This window comes from Triticum aestivum, chromosome 5A (genome assembly GCF_018294505.1).
Source record: "Triticum aestivum cultivar Chinese Spring chromosome 5A, IWGSC CS RefSeq v2.1, whole genome shotgun sequence".
NCBI classification, from domain to species: domain Eukaryota; kingdom Viridiplantae; phylum Streptophyta; class Magnoliopsida; order Poales; family Poaceae; genus Triticum; species Triticum aestivum.
Genome location: NC_057806.1, coordinates 2215779 through 2229633, shown reverse-complemented (window position 1 = coordinate 2229633; position 13855 = coordinate 2215779). Strand labels below are relative to the sequence as shown.

Below are 13855 nucleotides of genomic sequence, written 5' to 3'. Positions count from 1 at the left end.
CCAGATGGGCTGGTGCGCCCCCCATGGGCCTCCCCTGCGCCTAGGGTTGGAAACCCTAGGGGTGGGGGCGCCCCACTTGCCTTGGGGGGCAAGCCACCCCCTTGGCCGCCGCCCCCACTTGGAGATTGGATCTCCTAGGGCCGGCGCCCCCCTAGGGGTCTTATAAATAGTGGGGGCGGAAGGGCAGCCGCACCCTAGCCCCTGGCCTCTCCCTCTCCCTCCCGTGACACTCCTCCGTCTCCCTGTGCTTGGCGAAGCCCTGCCGAGATCACCGTTGCTTCCACCACCACGCCGTCGTGCTGCCTGATCTTTATCAACCTCTCCTTCCCCCTTGCTGGATCAAGTTGAAGGAGACATCTTCTCAACCGTACGTGTGTTGAACGCGGAGGTGCCGTCCGTTCGGCGCTAGGTCATCGGTGATTTGGATCACGACGAGTACGACTCCATCAACCTCGTTCTCTTAACGCTTCCGCGCATGATTTATAAGGGTATGTAGATGCACTCCTCTCTCCCTCGTTGCTAGATGACTCCATGGATTGATCTTGATGATGTGTAGAAAATTTTAAAATTCTGCTACGTTCCCCAACATCTTCCACTTTTGCTGTTGTGCCGCGCTATTGGAGTTTCTAGGTCCCCCTTCTAGTCAATCCAGTCGCCTTCTTTTAGTGTCTGTTAGCAGTTTATATGCCGATCGAACAGAAAAACACCCACTCTGTCCTTTCGTAGTGCCATGCCCAAGAATCCGTGGTCGTGACTGTACTGAGCAGAGATGCTACGTAATGATTCCGCGATTCCACGACCTTGACACAGCGTCAATCAATTCTGAAAATCAATACAGGAGGTTTATCAGATATGGGATGCATTGCACGAGTAACAGGTTATCACGTGGTAACCAATTGCTGCTCACAAGTCCTTGCTTCAAAACAGAAATTCCTTCATGGATGGCCCTCCAAACTTGCGAAGGCCTGCTGCCCAATTCCGCATCAAGGACACCGGGGAAATATCTTGTACTCCCATCCCTAGGGTGCTTCCGGTGCTCCAAAACTCGGTGGCACATTTTAAAATGTTTAAAAAATTCTGAAAAAATCCAGCACATTGACACAACATCAAAGTATGTTGCCAAAAAATTTGAAATCAAAATTCGAAACATAGCTTGAGAAACATAAATGACAAATTCGACAGTAAATAGTACACAACATAAGTTGGGCTTTAGATTAGGCCCACTATCACATTGATGTTAATTTTGTCATTTTTGTATCTCAAGCAATGTTTCGAATTTTGATTTCAATTTTTTTGACAACATATATTAATGTTGTATCAATGTGCTGGATTTTTTTCAGAATTTTTTGAACATTTTAAAATGTGCTGCCGAGTTTGGAGCACCGGAAGAGTACCAGATATTTCCCCGAAGGACACCAAGGACACCAATTGACGGAAAATATACAGCCTTAAGAAACCTAGCACTCAAAAGTTTCTGGTTCTTGGAGTAGCTCCAGCCCTGTCTCGCCAACATTGCCAAGTTAAACATCTGAGTATCTCTAAAACCCAGGCTTCCCATATATTTGGGCATCGTGTTTCCTCCCAATACACCCACTAGGGATGGTAATGGGTACCCATTACCCGCGTACCCTGCGGGTAAAAACCCTATTAGGGTAAGGGTAGGGGACAAAACTTTACCCATGGGTACTTAAATGGGAAAATATCATATCCATCGGGCAGAGAGGGTACGGGTATGGGATCGTATAACACATGCCCGCGTACCCATGTACCCATGTAAAATGTTGACAAGTGGGTTTCCTTTAATATCCTAATGTATTAATTTTCTCATCCTAATCGCACTAGGTTAAACCTATAATGTGTAGTCAAATTATCTCTACAATTTATCATGATTTTGTGAACTTCAAGTGCATCCTATGTGTTGTTATTTATGATTATGTGTTGGTGTTTAACATTTTTATGTGTCACTTTATAGGCAAGTATTTTTGTTTATGAGAATGTGTTGTTACAATATGTTGTTGTACATGGTTGTTTAAAATGTGTTGCTATTAGTAATTTATGATTATATGTTGCTTTTTACAACTATTTTCTACTCAACTGATGTGTTGTAAACGCGGGTATTTTGACCCGTGGGTACCCATATACCCTATTGGGTGACGGGTATGGGAAAAAATTGTATCCTTGACGGGTATGCGTATGGGTGATGGGTAAGTTCAGGGTGGATGGGTAAGGGTATGGGATGGCTCCACCCGTACCCATACCCTGCGGGTGCCATCCCTAACACCCACGCTGTCCTCCTTCTTCAGTTCTTACTTCCCCAAAAGAATTTTTCTAAGCATAGAGTCAATAGTTTTGCATAAACCCGTTGGGAGCAAGAACCAATCTTTCGACAGTCCACCAATCCAGCGTGTACCTCCCAAATGCCGCCGCCCACACTTGGGCCAGCCCACCGGTTTGCATGATGCTGATTTGGTCATTGGGATGGAGAATACTACTGATTTGAGTTGGTTTTTCCCAAAATCCAGCTGCTGGAGCAATTAAAATATTTTTCCTGATTTTTAAAAAAACTTTTCAAAGTTTAAAAAATCTTTATGAATTTAAAATAAAGCTCTTGGATTTCAAACATTAAGATGAACAAAAAATATTCATGAATTTTTAAAAAATGTTAATGAACTAAAACAATGTTCACACATTTCAAAAATTATTCATCAACTTAAAAAGACTATTCCCGAGTACTCCTTCCGTTTCTTTTTAGTCTGCATATAAGGTTTGGTTCATAGTAGCCGGAAATGGGGAACGGTGGGCCGTCCCTCGATCCGGATTCACCGACCCGGAATCAGATTCAGGAACGAGGGTCGATTCGGTAAGATTAGATGCAGATTCGGCGTTTCCGCGGCCGGATCGTCGATTCAGGTTCGGCGACTCGACAGTCTTGGTTCTTGAATTGATCGAGTAAGCAAAAGATCAGCCATATCAATCACGAACTTCTCGTTTTACTCTCTGCCCCGTTTTTTTCCACTCCCCTAAATAACTCCTCGTTCTGCTCTCCAATTACTCCAGGGCTGCTAATAAATTTTCCATTGGGAAGGAGATGATGTATTTTAGTCTTCATGAATCGACGATGCAGCCAGTTGCTCCCAGCCCAGCCAGTTCCCTGTATAAGTACTCCCTCGGTCCCTCCCAGCCAGTTGCTCCCCGCATCCGTAAAGATTCATGTTCCTCGTTCCATGGTACCATACCGGATTCATCGTACCGGAATTGATTGGATCACGTTCCCATTTTAGAAAAATCGTTCTAGAGATGTATGCCCTCACTGTACTTTAATTTTTCCAGCCCCCGACTCTCGTTCCCCGTTCCCGTTTCTCGTTCCCACCGTACCGGAAACATGGCAACTATGGTTTGGTTAAACTCAAGTTTTGTAAAGTTTAACTAACTTTATATTAAAACATATCATCATTCACAATATGAAATCAATATTATCAGATCCACCATAAAATGCATTTCATACTATATAGTTTTAGTATAATAGATGTTCATATTCTTTGATATAAATTTGATCAAACTTTGTGTAGTTTGACTTTGACCAAATTTTATACGCGGAATAAAAAGAAACTGAGGAAGTACATGCATAAATTAATTAACTACAGGCCTAGAGCTTGCAAAGTCGTAGAGGCGACCCGTGCTGGAGAAGACGATGAGCGCGAGATCGGCCTCGCAGAGGATGGCGAGCTCCCAGGCCTTCTTCATCAGCCCTCCGCGCTGCTTGGAGAAGGTCAGCTGACGGTTTGTCGCGTTGTCAATCCTCTCAATCATCCAGCAAAAAAAAATCCTCTCAATTGCAATCTTCCCTCTCCCCATCCTCCTCCTCCTCCTCGTATCTCTTCTTTTTATTCTTCGATCTATGGGTATCTCCTGCCGGCTGGCCGGCCGATTGATGAAAGTAATTAAGGATTAAGGACTGATCGAAATGGAGAGGCTGCTAGCGGTTTCTTCTCTGCGCTCTCTGGGTGCAATCCACAAGTCTAATCTATAGGTATACTGCTAGTTGAATCTTTCCCCCCAGCTGCTAGCTGATCCAGCTAGCTATTTTTGTATTGTTGGGTTTGCTGCAATGGTCTGCAAACCAAAAGGGGTCGAGAGGCCATGTGCTGACAACAGTAAGCTATACGCTTAAACAACTGGTTAAATACCATTTTAATTGTTCATTAGGTTAATTAAGTGACCCGCCACATACAATTTTCCTCGGTGGCTACGACAAGGACATCCATAATATACATATTGTTAGGGCTGCTCATAGTTTACTTTGGGTACGAGGATAGCCTATTGGCTTCGGACAAGTTTCCATGACTTGTGCTGTACAACATGCATGGCGTCAGTTACCAAGCCAGCCTCTTTTTGTTCAAACCGTTGAAACAGACTAGCAACCGTCTTAGGTACCTATTTAAAGTTTTAGATTTGTTTCTAATTGGGTTGGAATGGTAAAACCTCATCCATTTCTTTCAGAGGCAAGTGGTTTCTCGCTTTCTTTAAAACGGTGTGCTCATACCATGTAATGTGTGGGTGTATACTTTTCTCAAAACGGTGTGCCCATATCTCGCGGTGTATATGTGGGTGGTACGCTTCTTCATAATTGTGTACTTATTATATTATAGTAGAGCTATCCAATTGTATCTCGACAAGTTACCATGTAATTACAATGTGTGTGGTGCACTTATTAATTCTAAACATATCTTAGTGGAGCCGCCCAATTGAATCTCGGCATGTTACCATGTAACAGGTGGGTGGTACGCTTTCTTAATAACTGTGTACTTCTATCTTGGTACGGTTATCCAATTATATCCTAGCACAGTCGACATGAAAGATGAAAGATGGCATGGCTGTTTTTTAACAACTGATGTACGACTGTTCATGCCAATATTGAACGTCTAACACTCTTTTTTAGAGAAAAGGCTGCAGCCCGACTTTAAATTAATAAAGCCACTAGGCAACACATATTATCACAACTGTACAAGAAACACACTAAATCAGAACTGAAAAGAGGAAGTTTTAAGAGGGGCCACACCCGGCAATAAGGCACACAGGCCAACAAGCTAAAACCCAAAAGCAAGTGCGCAGGCAAGACAATGACAGGGAGCACCAACTACCGCGGACTGGCTCGATCAGGATATTGGTCACCGAAGCACTGATGCGAGAGATGAGAAGATCCATAGCCGCCTAGTCGCCGTTCTTAGTCAGAGATTTCCACTGCTGCAAAAAGATTGAAAGTGATTTCCACTGCATGGTGGGCACAAAGTCAACTATTCTTTTGCCTTTTATGTCTAACGCTCTCACATGTAAGATGGCGAATCTTGCAGATTATGAAGTCATAGATTCACCGTAACCAATAAACTTGGTTGCGTCTTCTGTACGAATCGGCCATGTCAGTTAATCCTCTCTTTTGCTAATAAATAGCTCAATTTCAATTTCTTTTTAATACATTTCCAGCTTCCGTTGATTACAACATTGTATGGGAAGTTTCTATTTCAGACACTTGGGAAAACTTTAGTGGTTGTGAACTTTAATAATAATAATTGTAACCGTACTTATTGAGGTGGGTGTAGCAGGAACATTGGCATTTGGGTGCTAAAGGTAGCATCCAAGTTATAAAAGGTTAGCTGGTATGGTAGCATGTTGTTTAAGGTTGCTGGATTGATGAGCACACACATGTACTAGCTTTCCACTTGGCTCATCCAAAAAAGGACAGGTTTAGGGTTAGTAAGCAAAGTAGCCACAGAGCACAATGCAAAAATGTGCATTCCCAGCAAGAGATGTCGTTTCGTTCTCGATTAGAGCCAGCATATGATTAAATTAGAGTAAAGATGATTTCCTTCCAGATTTCGTGCTCTGAGTATGGCACAACTTGATCTTTACTAGTAAGTACACCCTCTATTCACCAATCTAAGACGTTTTGGAAGTTTAAGCCAAAACGCCTTACATTGGTGAACAGAGGAAGTACTCCCTCCGTTCCAAAATTCTTGTCTTAGATTTGTCTAGATACAGATGTATCTAATACTAAAACGTGACTTGATACATTCGTATTTGGACAAATCTAAGACAAGAATTTTGGACGGAGGGAGTATTATTTAATGATGTAACAACTCTGATCTGATCTGGTTTGATTCTTTCCTTTCGCTGCATGTAAGTTCAGGTGTTTTGGGATGAGTAGACAAAGCAGCAGCCACAGATTCAATTAATTGAAGCGTCTTTCTTCCCCATTCCAGTTATATTAGCACTTGAAAAGTACTTCAGATTCTTCATAGAAACATTTTGAACAAGCTAGCTGTAGATAACCAATACAAATATATACAAGAGTCTTGTTCTAGAGGATGGTCATCCACACTGGAACTTCGACACATTCTAGACTCCTACGCGAGGCAGCAATGGGGAATTTTACACAATGGGCAAAAGCCCGACAAAACAACTGTGCACATATATATGAGCAATCAATACCCAACGCAACTTCTCTCACGCATTTGCGAATGAAAAAGATGCATTAGTTTCATTATATTGATTATTTGCACTGTATCAAGACAATATGGCTATAAAAAGTTCAACTCCCGGCTTCTGCGTCTCTATTGAACTATTGATTCAACTACCAGAAGAAGCTGCCAGGTTACATATCGTACTTATCATATATAAACTGAGGATAACATGATGAACTGTTAGTAGAGCCATTCAATACACAAAGCTGAAACCAACATGAAGCACCATCATAAATCTCAACCACCAAAAAAGTCTTGAATACATAGCCAAGTCACTCGGTTACCTTGTTCTGTAATTCCAAGTTTTGTTGATGGATAAGCTTTATTTCTCGGAAAGTTGAATATTCTCTTGATGAAAGATGTATCCCTACAAATTCACTTTATTGAATTATCATGTATGGATGTAGTTTTTCTTAAATGTATTGATGGATATACCGTTTCAAAATGTAGTGATCTAAATTTTACAGATAATGTGCAACTAAGTAAAATTGCACATGCTGGGCATAGAAATCTTGGCGAACCTTCTCGTTGTATTGATAATATTTCTGGAAATTCTTTGTTCCTAAAACATGTATCAAGAGACACACAGTTATTGTCATTTCTTTAAAAAAAAGTGTTAGCGTAGTGGTGATTATGGAGGAGGGTACAATGATTAGCTGAAATAAGAATAAAATCCACTAAAAATGAAATAAGAACAAACCGAAGGAGCTCAGCTACCTTCTTTTCTCTAATATGGTGTAAGCTCTTCTCCAGTTGATGTTCCATTGAATATAAGTCTTCGACTTGTAAGTTTGATAATCTCTCACCCATTATCTTCCTGAAAGCCAAATAAGGTGGTGACTTGATTGAGTTCTCCAGTCTTTACTCAAATTGATTTAAATCAGATTCATAGTCGTGGAAAGAATTGGCTCAAGAACGTGTCCCAATTATGTTCTTGAAGCATCTGCATTTTCCTGCTTTAATTTTCGCACTTCCCCTTCCCAAAACTAGCAAAACATGAAATTGAGATTTTCTTATATTACCAGAAGCTTTGAGTACTGCAAACTTTTGTTCAAAATAAATAAATGGTACTATTATGGGTATCTACCAGATAAGCATATATAACGGATTTTTTCCTTGGCTTGGTGGTGTAGTGCTAAAATTATGTGCATATATAAGTAACAACCAGTGGGAGAAGTAAAGTGCATGCATATAAATACTTAGTGCAAACTTTGTGTTGACGTATAACTGTATTGCCTAGTCTCTTCCGTCAGATCGGTATTTTGGTTGCATTGACACGAGAGCATGCATTTCTACATGGTATCGGAGCCAAGAGGTCTTGAGTTCAAGACCCGGCTGGTGCAATTAAATTGCAGCCCACTTTCGGTCCACGTTTAGGCCCGAGGGAGCCACACATAAGGGGGAGTGTTGACGTATAATTGTATTACCTAGTCTCTTACATCAGAACGGTTTTTTGGTTGCATTAACGAGAGCATGCACTTCTACACTTTGTTCTAAAATAGGTGACACTCTCATACACATCAGTAAGAATCAAACTTCTCTAATTTGACTATCAGTATACAATTTTGCATTGAGGTTGGTCAAACTAACATAATATCATTACATTTGTCATGACAACTATTTACAGTTCTGTAATTTTACCAACGTATTTGTATAGAAAACGTCAAAGTGGCTCATTGAAAATTGTCATTATCTAAAACATCATCTATTTTGGAATGTTCGGAGTAGTTAAGAGCAACTCTAGCAGACCCTGCAAAAATACGACCCGCAAAACGCGTTTGCGGTTTGACGAAGATCGCGTTTGCGGGTCAAAAACATGCGCGGCCAAGCAGAACCCGTATCTAAACCTGCATAATTTGAAAAAATACTTTCGCTGGAGAAATTGCACAAGCATAGTTCATCACATGATCAACAAACTACAAGCATAGCTATACTACATACTACGTTAAACTAGTACTAGGGGGGTCGGATCTGATGGCGGCGAGGTCGCGGCAAACTGGACGACGCCGTGGAGGAGCCGGACGCTCAATCCTCCTCGTCGGAGCTGCACAGATCGACGTACTTCTCCGCCTGCTCCGCGCGGATGGGGCGCCACTCGTCAGCCTTCTCATTGGCGGCGACCGCGTGCCGCCACTCGAGATCTTCGAGCTCCTCGGCGTGGCGCCGGTGCTCCTCCTCCTCGCGCACGCTCCGCTCGGCGATGGCGGCGGCGACAGCGTCGAAGTCTGTGACGTAGTCCTCGGGCCCAACGACTCCGCGGCGGCCGAGTGGAGCGGGCTCCTCGGGGTCCTCCTTCACCGGCACGAAGGGGAACGGCGCCGGCGGCTCCGGCTCCTCCTCCTCGCCCGACCACTCCCTCTTCACGTGGAGGAAGCCCATGGCGGAGGAGGAGGAGGATCCGGCGTAGGAAGACCTCGCGGAGGAGAAGGACGCGTGCCAGCGGTCGCACTCCTCCATCTCGCGTCGGTCGAAGCTCACCGGCAGCGACAGCCCGTGGTAGGTCTAGTATGTGGGCTCTGTTCTGGCCGGAAAATTGGCCCGAGCCCGCATACTCGCTGGATTTTTTGCGGGCCGGGCGTTTTGCGGGGTCTGCTAGAGTTGCTCTAACAAGGTTACGAGGCAATATGCATTCAGTAGTTGATGCTGGTGCTCCTGTGCAGATTGGTACTTATGGATGATGGAAGGCATGCCCATGGTGGTAGTGGGGTGGTGGTGGTGGTGGTGGTGGTGGAGCTGGCATATGCGTAGATGCGACCAGTAAGGGAGAAGATGATGACAGCCGACCTGGACATTGCAGAGGATGGCCAGCTCACGTGTCTTCTTCAGCAGCCCATGCCGCCGCTTGGAGAATGTGACCTGCCTGCTGCTCATGTCCTCAATCCTCCTAATCACAATCTTACCCCTCACCATGATAGCTCTTCGATATCCTTAATTAATTACACTATTCACTCAACTCCTTAATTATCTGCTAACTCTAGCTAGCTAGCTCTTCACTCCCATACCTCCCTTCCCCCTCGCGCCGCCTCCCCTCGGGCAGCGCCAGTGGCCCCTAATCCCGTGCCACCAGCCCCTCCCCGCTCCTCCATCCCCAACCGCCGATGTCGCCAGCAAGGGCCGCGGTGGCGCCAGGCCCTGCACCACAAATCTAGGGTGGGTGATCGCTGCGGCAGATCCTGTGAGGCGGAGGCGGCGTCTCACATGGGGAGGCAGGAGGTGGCAATCAAGGCGGCGCCCCTGCTGCGCGCCAGCGATGGGAACTTACATGGTCGGCGGTGTGGCAGCCGCGGGCGCATGGGTGGCTCCGATGGCTGCGGATCTGGTGTCCTGTCCAGATCCATCTCAGTACGGCCTTGGCTGGCCGGTGGCGCGAGGAGGACCGATGGGGGACGGCTGGAGGCTCCCTGCCGGCATGCCGACGGTGGCCCTTGTCTCCACGGCGAGGCTCCATTCGGTTCCAGCCATCTGCGAGGTTGGGGGGACACAACTTCCGGTGAAAATTGCGCCAACTTCGGTCATGGCGGACGATGGTGGCGTCTATGACGTCATTCCCTTCTCGAGGAATCATTGTTGCAGGCCGTGGCACCCCACTCGTGATGCTTCAGGGGAAACCATGGATCTGGATCTATCGGACCGGACGATAATGTGGTACCTTTGATGCCGTTGTCCCTCCTGAGGGCATCGGTTTGGAGCAAGTGCTGGTTGGACAGGACAAGTGGAAGAGCGGTGTCTCAACCACCGCAAGGCGAACGGCGGATCCCGGTGGCATGGTGTTGCAGAGGTTCGACAATGGGCGCGTGTGGATGGATACGTGCATGATGGTGGAGTTCTTTGACGTCGTGGTGGCGTCGACGGCAGGCCAGGCAAGATCGATGGGTCAGTTTCTACTCTAGAGATGGACCGGTGGAAGATGGCGGCGGTGTTGGGAAACATAGCATGCAATTTCAAAAAATTTCCTACGCTCTCGCAAGATCTATCTAGGAGATGCATAGCAATGAGAGGGGGAGAGTATGTCCACGTACCCTCGTAGACCGAAAGCGGAAGCGTTTGCCAATGCGGTTGATGTAGTCAAACTTCTTCTCATTCGAACCGATCAAGCACCGAACGTACGGCACCTCCGTGTTCTGCACACGTTCAGCTCGATGACGTCCCTCGAACTCTTGATCCAGCAAAGTGTCGAGGGAGAGTTTCTTCAGCACGACGGCATGGTGATGGTGATGTGAAGTGATCCGCGTAGGGCTTCCCCTAAGCCCTACGTGAATATGACCGGAGGCGTAAACTTTGGAGGGGGCCACCGCACACGGCTAACAATGTTTGTTGTGTGTTCTAGGTGCCCCCTCCCCACATATATATAGGTGGGAGGGGGAGGGGACAGCCATGGGGCACCCCAAGTAGGAGGAATCCTACTTGGGGGCCTTGTCCAATTCGGCCCCCTATTACCATCTTTTCCGGAGAAGGAAGGAAAGGGGAGAGATGAGAGAAGGAAGGGGGAGGCCGAATTGCCTCCCCTTCCTTCTCTCTTCCCCCTTTCCCTTCCCCTTCCTATTCGGCCAACAAGGGGGGCGCAGCAGCCCATGTTGGCTGTTGCGTTTCCCCTCTTGGCCCAATAGGCCCATATAGTTTGCCGGGGGTAGCCCGGAACCCCTTCAAGTGACCCGGTACGTACTCGGTATCCCCAGAACATTTCCGGTGTCCAAATACTATCGTCCTATATATGAATCTTTACCTCTCAATCATTTCGAGACTCCTCGTCATGTCCGTGATCTCATCCAGGACTCCGAATAACATTCGGTCACCAAATCACATAACTCATATAATACAAAATCGTCATCGAACGTTAAGCGTGCGGACCCTACGGGTTCGAGAACTATGTAGACATGACCGAGACACCTCTCCGGTCAATAACCAATAGCGGGACCTAGATGCTCATATTGGCTCCCACATATTTTACGAAGATCTTTATCGGTCAAACCGTTATGACAACATACGTTATTTCCTTGGTCATCGGTATGTTACTTGCCCGAGATTCGATCGTCGGTATCTCCATACCTAGTTCAATCTCGTTATTGGCAAGTCTCTTTACTCGTTCCGTAATGCATCATCCCGCAACTAACTCATTACTCACATTGCTTGCAAGGCTTATTATGATGTGCATTACCGAGAGGGCCCAGAGATACCTCTCCGACACTCGGAGTGACAAATCCTAATCTTGATCTATGCCAACCCAACAAACATCTTCAGAGATACATGTAGAGCATCTTTATAATCACCCAGTTATGTTGTGACGTTTGATAGTACACAAGGCATTCGTTTGGTATCCGGGAGTTGCATAATCTCATAGTCAAAAGAATATGTATATGACATGAAGAAAGCTATAGCAATAAAACCGAACGATCATTATGCTAAGCTAACGGATGGGTCTTGTCCATCACATCATTATCTTAATGATGTGATCCCATTCATCAAATGACAACACATGGCTATGGTTAAGAAACTTAACCATCTTTGATTAACGAGCTAGTCTAGTGGAGGCTTACTAGGGACACGGTGTTTTGTCTATGTATCCACACATGTATCAAGTTTCCGGTTAATACAATTCTAGCATGAATAATAAACATTTACCATGATATATGAAAATATAAAATAACAACTTTATTATTGCCTCTAGGGCATATTTTCTTTAGGCGGCAGCCTCTGAGAGTGTGTCGGTCTGGTATGAGACCCAATCCTGGTGTGTGGCTGGGCTGGGGCATCCGGCTTTAGATGTTAGGGTTTGATGCGATGTCCGTTTGGTATCAGGCCCGGATATTCGGCACACCTTCATCAATGGGATAGGAGTAGAAATAGGTGTTGCCTAGATGGTGGCTTTAAACTGACTGATGTATTACTTTGTATGGCCTCTTCACTCCAGTGGTTAATAGATGGTTGTGTGTGAGCATGTACTGCCCTGCAGGCCCTATATATGAATGAACTGACCGAAGGCAAGTGTAGTTATCAATTCATCCAAATATATATATGCAACTTCCTTTTCGAAAAATATATATGCAACTTGCAGATTAACTATGCAATCAGCAAATTGGGGAGACAAAGTGCATGCTGATCAATGAGCACAGTCATTTCCCTTACTAGTAAATCATGCAACTTGCTACTCCCTGGAATCTGTGAACAACATTTTTCTTGCAAATGGATGTTTCTTGTGTGTACCCTACGTGGTTTTTGAATCATACCTTGTATTAGTTTTTACAAGTTGGCCTCCCGACCCACACAAATACCAGAGCGAATTCGATTTGCTTTGATTCCTGCCAATGAGCAGGTAGCACCACTTTGTCGTCAGTGGTACAAATTCCGTGTACCGAAAAAGGGTTCTCCCGTTTTGTATTCCAAAGCAACCAACACCAATACAGGATCGCTGGGGTGAACAGCACAACAAGTCCAAAAGAAAAAAAAAGAAGAAGCAAATGCCAACAACGGCAGCTCGACAGAGCGCGGATGACCCGCCACCGCTACGCCCACCAGAGACAAACCACTACAACCCGAGGCTCCGGACCACCACATACAAAACAACACCTCCAAGAAGGAAAGCGACGCCGACGACGCTGCTGCCCGGACATGTCCTAGGGTTTCCCCGGCACGCGGAGGGAGGTGGGGGATGGATATCACTGGGACCCTCCAGGAAGGAATGGTGGCAGCCGCAGGTGTCACCGCATCGGGGCCGAAGACCGGTGATGATTTCTCCCATACTCCAATCCCCACCGCCCAACAGACCGGAGCTGACCAGCCAGACCGTCGCCCACCACCATGCGCCATCGCGGTTGCGCCGTCACCCACGCCGCCTCACTGCGAACACCACCACGAGGCCAAGAGGACCGGAGCGAAGCGTCCCGCGGAGGGAGAAGCAGCACCGAAGCCGAGCTGGAGGGAACCACCTCCACTGCCGTCGTGCGGGAGGCCAGAGCCTCTGGCACCGTCGCGGTAGCCGTCCGGACGTGGCAGCAGGGCATGCCAGGCCAACCCTGGCCCGACCAGGCCCGAAACGGGCCCGCTAAGCCGCGCCGCCACGCTACAGCAAGCCGGCGATGGCGGCACCAGCACCCTGTCGCTCATCGCCTCTCCCTCGCCTCTCAGAAGCCACGAAGCAGACCCACCCGCCGCCGGCCCGCCCAGGCCCAGATGGGGCGCGAAGGGCCCAGATCTGGGCCGAGCGGGCGCCGCCAGACCGCGCCGCCACGTCGCCCCGCCGCCAACGGCGACGGCGCCATCCAGAAGTCCGCCCCCGCTCGTGCCAGGAGCCCCCGCCACCGCGCTGGACCGCCGCCGCCTAGAAGCACCGCCCGGGGTCG

The 13855-nt window shown here is 46.8% G+C and overlaps 1 pseudogene; it reads right to left on the bottom strand.

Moving 5' to 3' along the window:
* Nucleotides 1-7245: 7245 nt before the first annotated feature.
* On the bottom strand, nt 7246-9428 carry LOC123106256 (MADS-box transcription factor ANR1-like; annotated as a pseudogene).
* Nucleotides 9429-13855: the final 4427 nt, after the last annotated feature.